The sequence below is a fragment of the Macaca thibetana genome, chromosome 2 (assembly GCF_024542745.1).
Source record: "Macaca thibetana thibetana isolate TM-01 chromosome 2, ASM2454274v1, whole genome shotgun sequence".
Taxonomy (NCBI): domain Eukaryota; kingdom Metazoa; phylum Chordata; class Mammalia; order Primates; family Cercopithecidae; genus Macaca; species Macaca thibetana.
In genome coordinates this window covers 108,539,414-108,556,624 of record NC_065579.1, presented here as the reverse complement: position 1 = coordinate 108,556,624, position 17,211 = coordinate 108,539,414, and the positions used below count along the sequence as shown (strand labels likewise).

At 44.2% G+C, this 17,211-nt stretch overlaps 2 protein-coding genes across 4 annotated transcripts in view; one reads left to right on the top strand and one right to left on the bottom strand.

Annotated features, from left to right (window-relative positions):
• Positions 1–17,211, top strand: part of ACTR8 (actin related protein 8) — a 616,404-nt gene that overhangs the window by 343,538 nt on the left and 255,655 nt on the right. The gene's annotated exons all lie outside the window — the stretch shown is intronic.
• CACNA2D3 (calcium voltage-gated channel auxiliary subunit alpha2delta 3) overlaps positions 1–17,211 on the bottom strand; it is a 938,743-nt gene that overhangs the window by 920,361 nt on the left and 1,171 nt on the right. The window lies entirely within an intron of this gene.

The following is a 17,211-nucleotide window of genomic DNA, read 5'->3' as shown; positions in this document are numbered from 1 at the left end:
CCTCTCTGAGCCTCAGTTTTCTCAGCTGGTAAAGTGTTCATTCATTCTTCACACTCACTCATTCATTTATTCCACAAATATTTTCTGACAGAGACTATTACAGGAGCCAAAACTCCGAAGGCAGTAGCAACTGAGAGCCCAGGGCCAACCAAACAAAGGTCTTCCTCTAGGGAACCAACATTCTCTGGATGAGGCGGTACCACTGACATCAGAGGGTGGGTGTGCAACTCAGGGAGGTGACGTGACTTGCCTAAGGCCACACAGCTAATAAGTGGTGGCACTGATTTGTGAATCCAGGGCTGTCTGAACATGAAACCTAGACTCTCAACTGCACTTGCATTTCCCTCTTCCTTTGCTAGCAGTCACTTTAGTTGGTACCAAGTGTGAGCACTGGGCAATGCAATGTGAAAGGCCCAGATAGAGGAAATTTGGGAGTGGCATGCTGGGCAGCAATGGAGAGCAAATGTGAGAGAAAGTGGGGTGAGTAGAAGAGGGCAGTCTGTGAAGCCCAGGGAGAGCAGTGGTCTTCAGAACACCTGGTATTTTGCTCAGCACTGGAGAACCTACATTGTTTTTGCATCTCTGATATAGTGGCTGCCTCCTCCTTAGAGCACCCACTGCATCTGGTATTTGTTTTTGTACCTGCTGGACAAATACTTGTTTTCACATCTCCTTCTCTGACCAGGGGTCACTTTTTGAGGCCAGGAATGATGGCATGCCAGGACCCGGCCCAAGGAGATGTCTCACCTTTGATGCCAAGAATTAAAATAATAGTTGCTGCCATTCATTGAATTCCTACGGCAGCCAGACACCGAGATAAAGTCTATATTCATGATCCAATTTAATCCTCGTGACAATCCAATGAAATAGGAATCATTTAAGGAAGAGGAAAATGGGAAGTAGAGAAGCTAAGAAATTGCTTTAAAGCCACTGGTGGAGCCAGGATTCCAACCCACGACCAGCTTCAGTTTCAGGAACCTCACCCCTCAGCTCCATTGCTTATGTCTGGCCCAAGCAGCCAGTGTTCCTGAAATGTGCGTTTCCCCTCTCCTAAGCCTCTCAGGTTACATCTCAGCCTTCCCTCCCCAGAAAGAACTCAGTTCTCCTCCCTGCCTCCAGTCTGGGCTGTGAACACACCACACTTGTTGAATGAATGCTGGCTTTTTTTTTAATTTGGCAGTTTAAAGCAATTAACGTCATTTAGTCAGGCATGTTATTAAGTCAACATTCAAGGGAGGGTGAATCAGGGGAAATGAATATACCAGGTTATATAAATACCAATTTACTCACTGTCTAAAATACCGTAGAACTTCATCATATGTCAAACATTTTAGTCCCTTTTATTTTTGCCTTTTACATTCAAGGATGACTCCATACCCATACACAACTCTAAGAATGAGGCTATGGTACAAGGGCTCCTGGGAGATAATGTCAGCAAAAATGCAGAGAAGAATTTGCCAAAATGCTATGTCATGTCTCCCTGCTCTGACATGAATGTGACTTTAGTCTTCTCTTGGCCATTCAGCTAAGTCTGCCTTGTCTGCACAGCGTGGGCAGGTGTGAGTCTGCTGCACCTGCTGGACAGCACCCCAAGGTGGGGACAGCAGCCCGTGCATGCCTCCCTCCACTCACAGAGACACCTGATGCAGACAGCTGCAGGGCAACAGGTGTGGGTGGGATGGGGGCACACTGGGACAAAGTGAAAAGAAGAAAGCCAGAACCAAGTGCCACCCATCTCATGGTGGAACACACTGGGAAATGAGGTTGGATCTGCTGTCCTCTGGAACTGTGCTGACCTTTGAGCTCTACTGCAGGCAAGCCCAGGGAGAGGCAACGAGCTGCCCCAGATCCCCCAGCTCAGCAGAGTCAGGCCAGAGCTAGAACCTGGACAGCCAGACGCCAGGCCAGACTTCTGCCCTCTCCAGCCCAGTGACTCTCTGATCCAGCCACATCCCGCCCAAACAACAAAAAGGAAAGGGATCAAATACAGAAAACCAGATCCAGATGGTAAGAGGAGAAATCCTCAGGAGGAAGTGGAAGAAGACAAAATTAATCTTCAGAAAACAAAAAACAAACACATGCAAATACAATAGTCACCTTTTCACCTGGGATGGTGATCCTTCACCTGGCTCTCCCATCACTAACTTCATGATCTTGGGCTCAATTTCCCCAAATGCAGAATGAAGATGGAATATGACTCATGGGCTAGTTATGAGGATTAACTTAAAGGATGTCCTCATACACTCACTCAGTCACCAAACCCTGGTGACATCTCCTTGGGCCAGGTCCTGGCATCCCAAGAAGTACAAGCCATCATTTCTGGCCTCAAAACGATGACCCCTGGTCAGAGAAGGAGATGTGAAAACAAATATTTGTCCAGCAAGTACAGTGACAAACAGCAGATGCAGTGTGTGCTTTAGGGAGGAGGCAGCCACTATAACAGAGATGCAAAAACACTGCAGGTTCTCTAGGTGCTAGAGACAAAATACCAGATGCTCTGAGGACCACCGCTCACCCCAGGCTTCACAGACTGCCCTCTTCCACTCTCCCCGCTTTCTCTCACATTTCCTCCCCATTGCTCCCCAGCACGCCATCTCCAAATTTCCTCTTTCTGGCCTTCCACATTGCACAGCCCAGTGCTAACACTTGGAACCAATTAAAGTGGCTGCTGGCAAAGGAAGAGGCAAATGCAAATGCAGTTGAGAGTCCAGGCTTCATGTTCAGACAGCCCTGGATTCACAAATCAATGCCACCACTTACTAGTTGTGTTGCCTTGGGCAAGTCACATCATCTCCATGAACTCGTGTCTTCCTCTGGAAAATGATGCCATCAGAGCACCTGTCCCATGGGATTGTTGCAGAGGCAGAGGTGAAATGAAATTTATACAGACAGCATAGCACTGTGACTGGCTGATAAGCATTAGCTATCACCACTGATCATTATTACTGGGGACAACATAGCTCGGGTCTCAAAGATCAATGCTGCACCTGCCACAATCACTGAACTGACTTATAATTTACCCTGGTAACATTTAGAGCATGGGTTTTTCTAACACATTTATTATGTTGTGAAATCAATTTATAGGTCAGAGTCAGCCTTCTAAAATAAACAGAATAGAAAACAGAGTAGAGTAGAATAGTGTAAAATAGAGTACAACAGAGTCCAGTCTAGTCGACTTGCATTGAATAGAATATAATAGAATAAAGTACACTGCAAAGAATAAGGCTAAGTGATGTTTCATGAAACATGTTTCACATGTGAGGTTGTAACGGGTTGCAATGTAACATGTATTCTTTACCGCGGGCCACAGTTTAAGAAGTTTGAAAGGCACTGACTTAGGAAAAACACACAGTTTTGTGCCCAAAAGGCCCCGGAGGGAGCAATTCTTGCACCAGGGAGATTAGGAGCAGTCTTTTATAGGAAGCAGATGGCGTCTTTCAAACTGATGTTCACTAAACAATTTTCTGTTAAAGGGCTAGTAACCACAGGTCCCGGTAACCTATTTGGTAAGAAGAAAAGCCATCGGTGACAGGTCAACAAATTTCTCTCCATCTCACAAATTGGAGAATGGCCACTCAACTGTGCTCAGTGATTTCTAAATAAACTGCTTCAACAAGCAGACGTGTATCTGGGTACCTTTGGACTTAAAAGATAAAATGTATGGCTTGCTCCAAAGCCCTCACTACTATGGCAGGGAAAATCTCCATTCATGCCACCCACATTGAGGAAGGCTATACCCTGTGCCAGCCTATGCTTCAGACCTGGCTCAGGGGAAGAGCAGCTCCAGCCTCTGGCCCAGGACAACACAGCCTCCAAGCACACGGATTTGTACAAAATCACAGAGGGAAGATGTGCACAAGCCAGGAGGGAAGAGGTGCACAGGCCAGCTATCAAGATATGCATAGGCCAGAATGGAAGGGAGGGAATGACTGAGTCTCTTTAGGGAAAGCCAGAAGCCTTCCCAGAGACAACATGTAGACAATGTCTCTCAAAGCGTGGTCCACGGACCACCAAATGAGAGTCACTTGAGATGTCTGTTCACATGCAGGTTCTGGGGCTCCGGGCCAAGCTTACCGGGCCAGGGTCTCTTGGAGCAGGCTCCTGAAATACTGCATCTTAACAAGCTCCCCAGGTAACATTTCTACAGCCTGACGTCCTGTAGAATTGAGGCTTAGAAGCCAGACAAGGACAGCAGTGTTGGCAGTGTAACAGGACAACGGCACGGGCATGGGCACAGAGGCGTGACACAGCCGGATGTGTGCAGGGAACTCAAGCAGTGTGCTGTCACTGAAGCACTCAGGGTGAGGATGGGAAAGGTGGACGCAGCGGCAAAGGGATTTGGGTGCCCAACATAGCTCTGCACACCTCATTGACTATTCAATGGATGTTTGTTGAAGCAGGAAGGAAAGAAGTGAGAGAAGGAAGAAAGAAAAGGATGTCCAACATTTAGACAAAAGCAAATGTATGCTTGGAAGTCTGTTAAAATTGCTACAGATTCCCCTAAAACCATGATACTCTACCCAAAAGAAAGCATTTGATGATCTGAACCTCAACTGAGGAAAAGAAGAAGGTTGGAGGCTTCAGGTTTCCAGAGAGGTTATTAGTGTTCAGTAAACGCTTGACTAATTGTTCTGTCTCCTTTCGGCTTCACTTATACAGATAATGTTAATAAGGGGAATGTGCCCTGATGACACACTGGGACAAAATATTTTGGCTGTTAAAAATAGATGCATTGGAGGAACATTTTCTCTAGGTGAAATTCAGGCTCAAATGCAATTGAATCTGAGGAGAGTTCACAAACACACCTTTTTGCATAAACTAGAACAGATTTCCAGGGGAGACCAGCTGGGTAGCTTTGAAAGGCATGGAACAGGGAGCAGACAAGCCATGGGGCTCAGGGCTGCCTCCCCCTGTCCTCCAAGAAGCCCACTGTGGGACGTGAAACCCTTCTTCCATCGGTGGCCTCAATACACTGGCCTGGACCCAAGCCTGGTAGTTAGGACTTCAGCGTTCGAGATCCGGCCCATTTCTGATTCACTGTGAGACCAGGGGCAGGCCACTGAGCCCCGACACACACTCACAGAGGAAGGGGCCGTTTCCCAAGACCTGCCCCTCTCCGAAGTCCTCTCATCCCCTTCTAAATGAGTAGGTCAGGCTCAGGAGGAAGGTGCAAGGTGGGCATCAGATCCTGCTCACTCAGGGCACAAAATGCTCTGCTTAGCAGAAGTCACAGCTCCACGAAGGAGTCACATCCCAGGGAGGCGCTGGAGGCAAGACTCTTCCGAAAGCCTCACAACACAATATTCTATTCGGTCCTGATATCTCAAGGTGGCAGAGGCTGAAGTGAAATGTCTTTTGGCAAAACTGATCCCCATTAAATCCATATAATTCCCACTTCCCAGCAGCTGTCTCCCCTCATCTCAAGGGGTGCATTGCTTCAGGTTCTTAGCACATCCAAGGGCTGGGCCTGGGGAAGAGAACAGACCACTGTGACTGTAGCAGGATGCAAATGCAAATGCAAATAAAAACAACCCAAACTCACTTGATGGCCACTCTTAAAGATTTCCTCCTGCGTGAAGGTGCCTGACAGGCCCCACGCAGGGTGCAGCAGTGAGATCACCCAAGCAACGTTCTGTGGATGATGCAGGTATGTTGCAGTGGGCAGATTATGCAGCTCCCAGTAACCTCCAAAGCACAGACTCAGAAATTCAGCCCCGGTGACGTAAACGACAAATGAACAAACAAATTAAAGAAGCACCTCCCTGAGAAGGTGAGATCACAGCAAACACCACGCACACATCTTGATGCTTGCAGGGCCTCAACCCCATGTAAAGGCGAAGGGAACAGAAATTAAAATTCACATTTCTCCCTAATATCAGTGGTAATGTGGTGCTCGAGCGCTTTATGGAATTAGCTGCAGCAGCTTCCTAATTGCCTTTGCCGAGTTGCCTCCCCCAGGTTGATGGTGGCGGCTGCGGCGGCCCCATCAGTCTCGCTTGGTGCTCCTCGTGCACCCGCCCAGCACTGCGGTGCTCCCGCAGCAGCTGCTCAGCTTGGTACTGCAGAGGCGCCTGGACCCCTCAGCCCAACTGGATGCTTCTGGGGGAGACTCTACCATGCCTCCAGCGTGGTGACCCAGATGGGCAGGGATGCTCCCAGGGGCAAGGAGGGGGTCGGCCAGCTAAAAGAACCGAGGACCAGCTTGTCCTGTTGTCTGGCAGTCCCTGCTGGCACTGCAAGGGTTGTGGGCAAGGGACCTGCCTGCAGGGCTTTGGGGCTGGATTGTTGTAGCTGGAAGGCAGCCCCCATTTTTTGCAGCATCCATGCCTGATGCTGGGACTCATAAAACCCTGGCATTGGAGAGTAAATAGGGAAAGGGCTGTGATGGACCTGGTGATCTGCCTGTGCTCTACAGTGCTCTGATTTCCATCACTAGCGTGCAAGGACAGGGAAAAGGCTGGGCAGCTATTCCTCCCTTTGTTTATCCGTACCTCCGTGCTGGCCACATACAAACAACCCCTGAAGACCACCCCATAGACAGCTCTGTGCTAAGTGCCGCAGGGGGACCCTCTCCAGGTCAGAAAGAGCAAACATGCCCTGGGGGAATTTAAGGTCTAATTTATCAGCCTTCTCCTCACCCGTTCCCACTCACCACCAAAGGAGATAAGGGGTTCACAGGATATCACACAACCCAGAACCCCAGACCTGCCAGAGGCACAGAAGGCCCTGCAAGACTCATTCCAAGCAAAATAAAATTGACCCTAGTGAGTCCAGGGCTGTGGCTTTCAAGCTAGCTGTCGATTGTACAGAAAAACAGAACTGTGGCTTCATCAAGAGAAAAAAAAATAAGCACCAATAAACATTTAGGAAAGACAGACAAAGAACAGGAATAACAAAAACAGAGGAGCTAAAATTTACTGGGCACTTCCTGGGTGTACAGTTCTGTGCTAAGACTGTCACATGCCTCTGTACCTAATCCTCCCTGCCATGACCCCATTTTACAGGTAAGGAACTTGAGGACCTGAACACTAAGAATCCAGCCAGATCTCAAAGCCAGATCCATCTGGTCTCAGAGTTTCAGAGCCCACACTGGCTTTCCTATACCATCATCAATTACCATAATGGGGAATACACAAAGGAAAACTTAACCAAATTCAATCAGATTCTCAGAAAGGCATCTTAGGAGTCAGAACACATGAGGGGAGGGCTGACCCTCAAGGGCAACTAAAAGATAAGCAGCGTCAGATTATTATGACAAAAAGGGAGAAGTATAGAAAGCTAGAGGGCTCACCAGCCCTCCTCTTGCCCAGTTTTAAGGGTCCAGTTCTTGCCTCTTTTAAGTTCTTTTAATTTGCATTATGAAAGCAAATGACAAGGACCAAGCAACAAGACTACGAATTCCAACGGGGACAATTTTAAGGGCAGGGGAGAAGTTTCCACCAAATGCTCTGATGAGCCAATACCACACTAAGGCCAATGCAAAGGATAAATGGTTGGTCCTAGAAATCCCCCAAATACCTTTCCTCTGACCCCACAACAACCCAGGCACCTGAACTGGGATTCACATGCTGCGGACTCAGTCTGCCTTTGCCTCGTGGAGCCATGTAGACTTGGGCAAAGTGACATCCTCTGTCTTACATGTTAAAGACGTTTCTGCATCTCTAAAACCGATGCAGATGATAACAGATCCAACCTCAGGGGTTGCTATGAGAAATTAAATGATATGTCATAAAGCACACATCATAAAACACAAATAAAACACCGGCATCATTGTTATTATTGTTATTATTATTACTGCCTAAAATCCCTTGTAGAGCTGAGTCACAGGCAGCTTTGATGGAGGTCTCAAAACAAGGCCTCCAGATGGCTTGGCATTAACAACCCCCAAAGTGGACAAACTACTGTCTTGAGCAACCAACACTTGCTGGTATGTAGAAGCAACTCCTTGAGAATAATAACAACAACAAGAGTCTACCTCTTCTATACACTTCCCATGAGTCACTTATTGCCAAGCGTCCTGCATGCATCTAACTCACCCTAGAAGTTAGTACCATTGTGCCCATTTGAGAGATGTGAACACTGAGGCTCAGCAACTGACCTGTCAGGGTCATATGACCAGTCAGCAGCAGCATCTCGATTCAAACCCAGATTGTCATCACTCAGATTCAGACTCTCAACTCTACACAGTTCTGCCGTCCCAAGACCAGCCACCTCCCTTAAAAGTAGATTTTTAAAAGTCAATCCTCTGCTTTCTTTCTAAGTCTATATATATTTTTCCTATCATTCATAAAGCATTTGTTTCAAGCAAAGAACTGAAAACCTCGCTGTTCAAGTAGAAAATCCAGCTATGGCTCTATAATTCTGAAATTCCCATTCTGGGAAATGTGTACTGTTGGCTTTTTCAAAAGATTAGTGAGCTGTGAGCCCTCTCCTGAGAGGATTACATCTTACTCCAGGGCGACCAGGTGGCTCCTGATGTTCTGAAATACTCGAACTTGGCCACACACTCTGGGATTTTTAATTAGTTACCAGTATTTACTAACAAAGGGAAATAACCCATGTATATAAAACACACATACGCACGCACACAAACACCCTTTATTGCTTGCCAGATAATGATTTGTCTGAAGTGTGTTGTCTGAGCTGGTGTGTGAATTCTGTATTATAAAAGCAGATGACAATAGCATTCCAACAGGGGCCCAGGCCAAAGTCAAGAGGAAAGAATATCCAAACTTGGCATTACCATTCCAGAAGTCAAATGACTATTATTATGTCAGCGGGGCAAAAGCCTATGCCCATTGAGCTGTTTGTACATGACGCGGTCATGTTGCACTAATAGACATTTCACTAATAATGAAAACCAGTAGGAGGCTGAGAGTAAAGCTGGATGTTATGACTCGCGCCTGAAGATTACCTGCATCCAGCGAATTTACTGTCTCTCACATCTATTGTTCTTTTTACAATATTGTTCCACCTCTGCCTCAAACAATACAATGGAAAAGGCGTTATGGATGGCACATGTACAAAGAGTCAAACGCCTGCCCTATATTTCCAACTTTCACCTTGCTTCACAAATTATAGCACAATGTTACAGCAACAGCAAATTTTAATCTTACAGCTGCCCACTTCTGCTGTGCAAGGGACAAGATTAGGAGGATTTGGGAAAGAAAGCAAAAAAAAAATCCACCTCCCTGGGGACATAATAAATGCATTTGTCATTGTGCCCCTGCCACATTAAATGTGCATAACATACACTGCCTTAATTTTATGAACTAATTATGGGATCAAAGTGACAAAAATTCCAAGTCTCTCTTGTTCATTAATAACGAAGTGGGACAGTATGAATGAGAGGATAGCCTGAGAACCAAGGCTTCCCATGTGCCACACATCGTCCTAAATAACTGAAATGCTGCCCAAGGGGGCATCGGGATTAGAGGTCACCTGCAGCTGGCTTCTGAACACGCTCCCACAGCAGGGGAAATGGCTGGGTATACTGGGATCTCCCTTGGCATAAGGACCTCACTCTGGGCTGTGGGGCAGACGTGGCAACCCCAATTCCTTGGGTGATGGGCTTTCTCTGGACATCTCTCCCCATGCTCAGGGAGAAGGGAGCTGATCTCGAGGGGAAGGGTGCATATCTTGACAGAGGCCACCGCCACTGCAGCCCTCCTCCTGCTCTGAAGTACTCTCATCAGGGGTCAGCTGGGGATCATCTGCCTACATGCCAATGCCTGGCACCCATTCACGCACTTGCTCATTCACCAAGTCCACAGGTATGTATGCAGCCAGGCCCCACAGAAGCTCAATGAAGATTATCTGAGGAGCTTGTATTTGTATATTGCAACTAGGAATGACAACAACAACTCACTGGCAGGAGGCAACGTGCCAGGCACGGTGCTAAGTGCTTTGCATATTTTATTTCATTTAACCTTCATCACAGCCTATACGATAGAAGGTACTGGTCTGGTCTCCTTTCTCATTTAAGGGTATAGGTTCAGAAATGTTAAACTACAAGGCAATGCAGAAGAGGAAATGTCAGATCTGGGACTCAAATCCAAGCCCATCTGACTCCAAGGCTATGCCGTCTCAGCTGTTAACCCACGCTTTAATTGTTTCTGAATTAATATCCCAGATGTTTCTCATTTAATCCTTCCAAACACCTGTGAGATCGAAAACACAGGTATTATGCACATTCTTTTCAAATAGGAACTGAGGTCAAAAAGGATCACGCAAAGACAAGAAAGTACAGCACTGTGGCCAGATGTGTAGACCCTGGAAGCCCAGCTCAGTCACCTTGGAGAGGCTGCTTCAGTTCTGCAAGCCTCGGCTTCTCAATCTGTAAAACAGGGTGAATGGTAGTCCCTGCCTCATTAGGTTACTGGGAGAATTTAATGAGATGTCATATGTGAAGGGCTTATCACAGTACCTGGAATGCAGAAACTACAGTGTGAGTGCTACCTGTTTTTACTATTAGATTAAGCAATTTGCCCAGGGCCACATTGGAAATGCACACAGAAAAGACAAAAAGAGAGATGCCACCGCTTAAGGCCAATGACCCTTCCTTTAACAACACAGCATCTCCAAAGATGTGAATCTTTGAAAATGCTCCAAGCTCTCGACCTGTTACTCATAAAATGAGAAAATGATTTCATTGGAGATGGAACAAAGGTGGGCAAAGGAAGCCTCCTAGAATGAATACAGCTGAGAGGGTGAGCTATCCAGCAGGAAAAAGAGAAAGCCAAAACAAGGACAGCCTGTCCCACAGGAGGCTTGGCCAGGACCCCGCACTTCGTCTGAGGCTCTGCTGCCACATCCTGGAATTCTTAAATAATTTTTTAACAAGGGATTCTGCATTTTGCACTGGGGACCACAAATTACGTAGCCAGTTCTGATCTCAGCAAGTCCTCAGATTCCAACTGCCTACAAAATCCCAGACGCTGAACAAATCCATGCCTGTTGGACTGAGTGACTCAGTTCTGTCCTACTGCCCTGGTTCATTCTCTCAAGTCAGCCTCTCTAACACCCAAGAGGACAAGAACAGTCTTCCCCATCAGCAAGCATTATCTGGCACGTTCTGTGATGAACAGCATCCATTTTTATTCACACGGGCACGCGCACATACACACACTTAATAAGTATTATGGTAATGGCATGTGCGGGCCCCGAATATCCACTGGCAGTTGTTTCACCTAAAATGGAAAACTCAAGGTCTGTTTTGTGAACCCACAGCATTTACAGCCTTGCCCACCTTGCCTGTCCAGATCATTTACATGCATAACAGCCCTTTTAACCTTGGGAGGGTACTGTTTTCCAATAACAGGTGCCAAGATAAACACTCTGAAGTGCACAAAGTGAAGGAACAGCCATCCATTTCTTGTGAAAAGATAATGCTTTCCTTTCCAATATGGCCTTGAAATGTGCACTAGTAGTTTGGTTTCTGAGTTGTTTATTTTCATAATGTTGATTTGGGGAAACTAGAAAGCTATACAACATATAAATTTAATACACCTTATAAATTTAATGCCTTAAGCAGCCTTGGAATGAGCACCCAATGAGTGTTGTTCAAAGCAAATGGAAGTTGAAGTGTTTACCATTTATTAGAAATGAACTGGACTCTTTTCAAATATGTATTTGTAAAAAACAATTCCCTTCTGAAAAGTAGGCATGCTGGCTACGCACACAGAAATCCCCTAAAACACGTCAGTTATACGCCTAATCTGCCAAGGGTGAGTTGTAAGCACAGGCCAAAGTGCTGGGCTGTCGAGGGGCCCTAGAGTCCAGCTTTACATTACAGAACAACCACCTCAGACAGAGTCTGTTGGTCACTAAATACTTAGTAAAATCACAAAAAAAAAAAAAAAGCATCCTCCTCTTTCTCATATCATTTTCTTCCTTTAAAGGAGAAGCAAAATTTTGTTTAATGGACCAAAAAGGGCTGATAAGGATTCTGTCAGTTTTACCAGAAGCCTGACATTAGGAACTTTTCCGTTCACTGAATGATACACAGAAGCTTCACTGCAATCACTCGAGATGAAACCTAGGCCGTGATGTCTCTTGTATAAAAATTACATTTAAAGGGGAAAAAAATCTCATATGCTAATTCATAGGCTGGCATTTTATAACATCTGTTTTATTTTTTTCTCAGTTTTGGTCACAGCAAACCTCTAAGTCAAATCAGTGTCCCAGGGAACACACAATCTGCTAATACTCCCTGTGTAGAAGATGCTGTGGTCTCAACCCGAAGACTGTACCAACAAGCACTGTGACTAAAAAAAGATGGAGGGACCCCTGAAAGAGCTGCTGCTCACATCTGACAGGGGAGATGTGCTGGGGTGAAGAAAAAACCCATTTGTTGGCATCATAGCATCTACGACGGTATATCAGGATTCACGACAGGCCTGAAATAGACTCCTTCGTGAAAATGTACACTTCTTTAGGTAGGCCCAACGCACCAAACCACGGACTGATCAGTGTAAGTCGGAACACTAAACACCAAGTGGAGATCAATCCAAGGCTGATGAAGGCTAGAATCCCAAACCTGCACCTCCAAGAATATGTGCGTCAAACTTTAGGGCGATGAAACACCTGGAAGGGCCACAGGTGCCAGGGGTGATGGTTTCGCATTTCTTTTACTTTTGCTCATGCTGACATATGGCTAAGTCTTCATCAAAAACTGGAAACAGTAACTGTCGGCTCAGGCCCAATGGATTTCAGAATTATCAGGTGGTTTGGTATTCATGTATTTGCCTAAAAATTACACTAGTGTTACAATTAATTAATTAAAATCAGCATGAGATCACCATGCTAATCAATCAAAATTATAACCACATGGGAATAAAAAGCTGATGTTTGCCTCTGACCAGAAAACCATGCCTGTATTTTCATTTTCCCTTAATTTTGAGTAGCATCTGTCAATCTCCTGAGTAACACAGGCCGCAGCAGTTCCTAATGGGAGCAAAGGCAAAGTAGAAATGTATCTGGCAGAAAAGAACTTTTAAGGAGAAAAAAACAAGGAAAGAAAAAGAAAAAAAAAAATGAGCAAGAGAGGCTTAGACAGTTAGCAAGTGGCCATGAGTAACTCTACAAGTGCAATGAGATATATGCATAAGAGGCAGAAACTGAATGCTCATTGGTTTGCCCTGCTCTGCTACTGTCTGGGTGATTGTGTTAGTGAGACCAATAAACTGCCCTGAACGATTAAAAACTGTCATTTCAGAGATTTCAAGACTTTTAAAAATAACCTGCTAAGGAAAAGTCCAGTATTTGAAGTAATGCTATGACTTACAGCATCAGCAGCACAGGTTGAATGCGTTTATCATTCAGGACGGCAAGTAACTGTGTTTATTCAACAAAAAATGTTAGCAAAACAGCGCCTCCCCCACAAGAGCAAGCTGAAGAGTGCTGGGCTTCCCACGAGCAGCACTGCTACCTAATTCCTGATAAGTGAATACACCTATTCAATTATTTAAAAGTCCATCGATTTCCACATTGATGAAAAGTCATAATTATAAAAATGGCTTAAAGCACCAACCTTTTACTTTGCTGACTCTGTCCTGTGGAAAGAGATATCAACTTCATATATTAAAGCTGCCCTCTCAATAAATAGTTGATAATGCAAAAAACGAACTGCGCATTCCAAGACGTGCGTGTTTGGTAAGGGCTCCAAGAGGCGTCCAAGGTAAATGTCAATTCTTTTCCAGCGTTACTGGCAGAGACACACATTACCTGTATTTCCATTGTGTATTTACCATCATGATTCTGGAAAATGTAACTGGAACCCTTCATTCCTGTGAACATTGGTTCCCTGAATGCAGGTCTAAATAGAATGAAAAACCCAGCTCCTATCCAATTATCCCTGAGGAGGATGAAATGAGAATCAGCCAGTTTAATGCCTTTGATTGTGATTGTTAGAGGTGTGGAGACTGAGTTTAACAGCCTAGGTTCCCAGACCTACTAGAATGCTTCTCACTGAATCCCAAAATACAGCGGTAATGAAACTATGCCTCCCCAAAAGAACCAAACAAAGTCCATTCTTTGGGGAAAATGAAGCAAGATAGAGGCAGCTGAATACCGACTGGCATGGATATGTCAAATCGGAAACTTAATTAAAAGTTGAAGTGAATGGAAACCCCTGCAGTATCTGCCAGCTTAGCAAGGCAGCACACAGGCATACAGCGGCACACCAGCACGGTCCTCCAGGGGCCTGCTATTCTCTCACACCATCTAAAACCCCTCAAGATGAACTCCAGCACCCATAGACAAGTCCCACAGTCTTCCACTCTGTACTGAAAACAAATTTCCTAAAAGATGGCTTACTGCGTTTTATAAAATCAAAACTATCCTATTTCTAAGGACCTAACAGGTTGCTACTCCTGTGCTCAGTAAAGACAGAAGAAAAAAATATAGGGGATATCTGGCATTGAATACCTAATATATTATAATAGACTAAAGTGGCAAAAGCCATGGTATTAAATACAGAAACAACTGATAAAATACTCTTATTTCTGAAGCCATGACAAGGTACATTGCTAAATGTTTGTGTTTACATTGATGAAGTCAGTAACAATACTGCTACCTCAAATTAGATCACCTAATAAAAACATGTTACCAAAATGGCAGTTTTCCCAGTCTCTAAACACCTTAAAATAGATGCATGGCCAATTATTATTTAACTTATATTCACAATAACTATTTTGTAAAGTGTATGCCTTAGTGCAAAAATGACTAAACTTCCATTCTAAAAATGAACATACATTGATTCACAACATGAAGTGTCAGTTAGTGAAACTACACAAAATACATAAAATTATATGGTGGTATACAGTACACCTTACTTAACTGAAAATCAAGTTTAAACATCCATGCCTTAAAAGAGCAATTACACTCTATTATACAACATAGTATTGCCATCTTTGAGTCCCCTTAATACAGTGTTAATGTATTTTCCAGCCAAATTTTCTAACTCATTTTGAAAGCATCTTAATTGTTAAGGACACAGTGATATGATGGCAGCGTGCACCGAGTTCTGACTTTGAAGAGTAATTCCTCATGCAAATGGCCAGCAACTTGAGAATTAGCAAAAGAGAAGCAATTATCCCCTTGTTTTTCCAAACGATGTTATGTCTCCTACACTCTGAGCACTCAGATCTATTCCCATTCATACTCTGAACTCTCTAAACCAATGTTCTTTGCTAATTTTAAAAATACAGAAACATTTGCGGGGGATAGTGGACCAAAACAGCCCAAAGATAGCTGAAAAATGCTCCCCGAGGTGTCTACCATGCTCCCCCATCACTTATGGAAAGTCCCTGCCAAGTAACCCAAAGCCGTGAGTATTTCAGGACCCCCAGAGCAGATTCCAAACCAAGGACTAGGGTAGACACCCACCCCGGAACGCAATGCCAAGCAACACCTCACCTTTCCCTCGCATCAGATTACAAAATGCCAGGCAGCAGCAAGAAATGATAACAAAGCCATAAACAGCTGGAAATAATTACACAATTGTCAAGCTGCAAACATGACAAAAGCAAAGCAAGGCTAGTGAATTCAATATCAGAAAGGATGCTGATGAGAAGGTAAGAGAAGCATTTCAGCTTTTTCCAATTTGCTGTTATAGAGTACCAAATAATAGGGTTGATGGAGTTTTGTGCAGTGTGTGTGTGTGTGTGTGTGTGTGTAACTTCAAAGAGAAAGAAAAAAACATATTTTGTGTGTTCCTAGAAAATTTGAGATAAAAGATACGAAAGCACAAACCAAAAATATTAACAGGCTCTGAAGGGATTCTTTTAGAATTGCTACAACTACAACATGCAGATGAGAAATATTTCTTTAAAGTTATACAAAATGTTATCTTCTTTAAAAGCATAAGAAAAATATACAGGCAATGCTACAGTCCAGAATTCATCACATCAAACATCTGACAAGTGGGCAAAATGCCAAAACAGAAGACAGACTTGTCCAGATTAAAAGGGTACTAGGGAAAGAGGCAATTCCTATGCAATTCCTGTAAGTGCTGAGATGGGCCACAGGTATGTAAATTCTCATCTTCCAGAAGGGCATTTCATAGCCTCAACTGTTTACCAGCTGCCTATAATTCAAGAACACCTTCCCAAACAACAGAGTTGAGCAAACAATCTTTCAATGAATAATGTTTCAATGAATAAGGCTATTGGTGATTTTTAAACCAGAAAAACTTTTGTCATTCCATGGTGGGCCAACGCTTTATTACGATATTTGGATTTCATGTGGCAAACTGTTTCATACGCTGTCCCCAAAAATGCTACTCTCTGAAGGGGAATGCCATAAATAAAATACGTACTTGGTTACCAGGCAGCATGCATAACACATATGGTACATTGGCCCAAAAATCATATTTTAAAATCTTTAAAAGTTAACAATTTAAGCTATTTGTACCCATTTTCAGAGAATTATTCCCTAAAGGCCAATTTTATTTTCTATCATCAAGAGAATATTTTGATTAATCCTGTTGATCTGCAAACTTGAAATTCTTTGAACGCCTCTAATCTCTCCTCCCCGGTCCTTTTTTTTTTTTTTTTTTTTTTTTTTTTTTTTCTCTCTTTTTTATTTTCTGAAGGGGAGAACGAAGGACCATATATCTCACAATGTAATTTTAAGCTTATGCTTAAAATGCTGCCTGTTTGAATTAAAATTGATGCAGCTTCTGATAAGAACCTAATAATCAATTCTCCATTCTCATTACTCTCCAGAATTACATGGATGCAGACCCATTTCTTAAGTTTGTGGACTACTCTCATAGGTTATTACCCGGCAGTGCAGCTGAGTGGAAAGATAACCACATTCATTCTCCTTATCTGTAATGATGTAATGCATCCCAGCCCTGGGTCTAGATGATTGGGGAATAATGGGATTGTACAACTGCAGGGATGACAAACAATAGTGCAGCGTCTTTCTCTAATACACTGAACCCCACGCCTCCAATGAAAGGTGAAAGGCATCACAAAATAGGCACTGAGTCTGCCCCTTGGATGAAGTTAGCATTTTTTGGCCCGAGGAGCATCTGCTCTGGCACTGAAACAGCAATACCGACACGGAGACGAGAGCCATGCAAAAACACTCAGTTTCCGAGCCCCAGCCAGGACAGTGCGAGTGAGTATCCTGCTTTTCTTTGTGTTTAGAATCAAGTGTCATCTAAAAATAACCGGTTGGTAGGAAGAAATCACTGTACAGTAC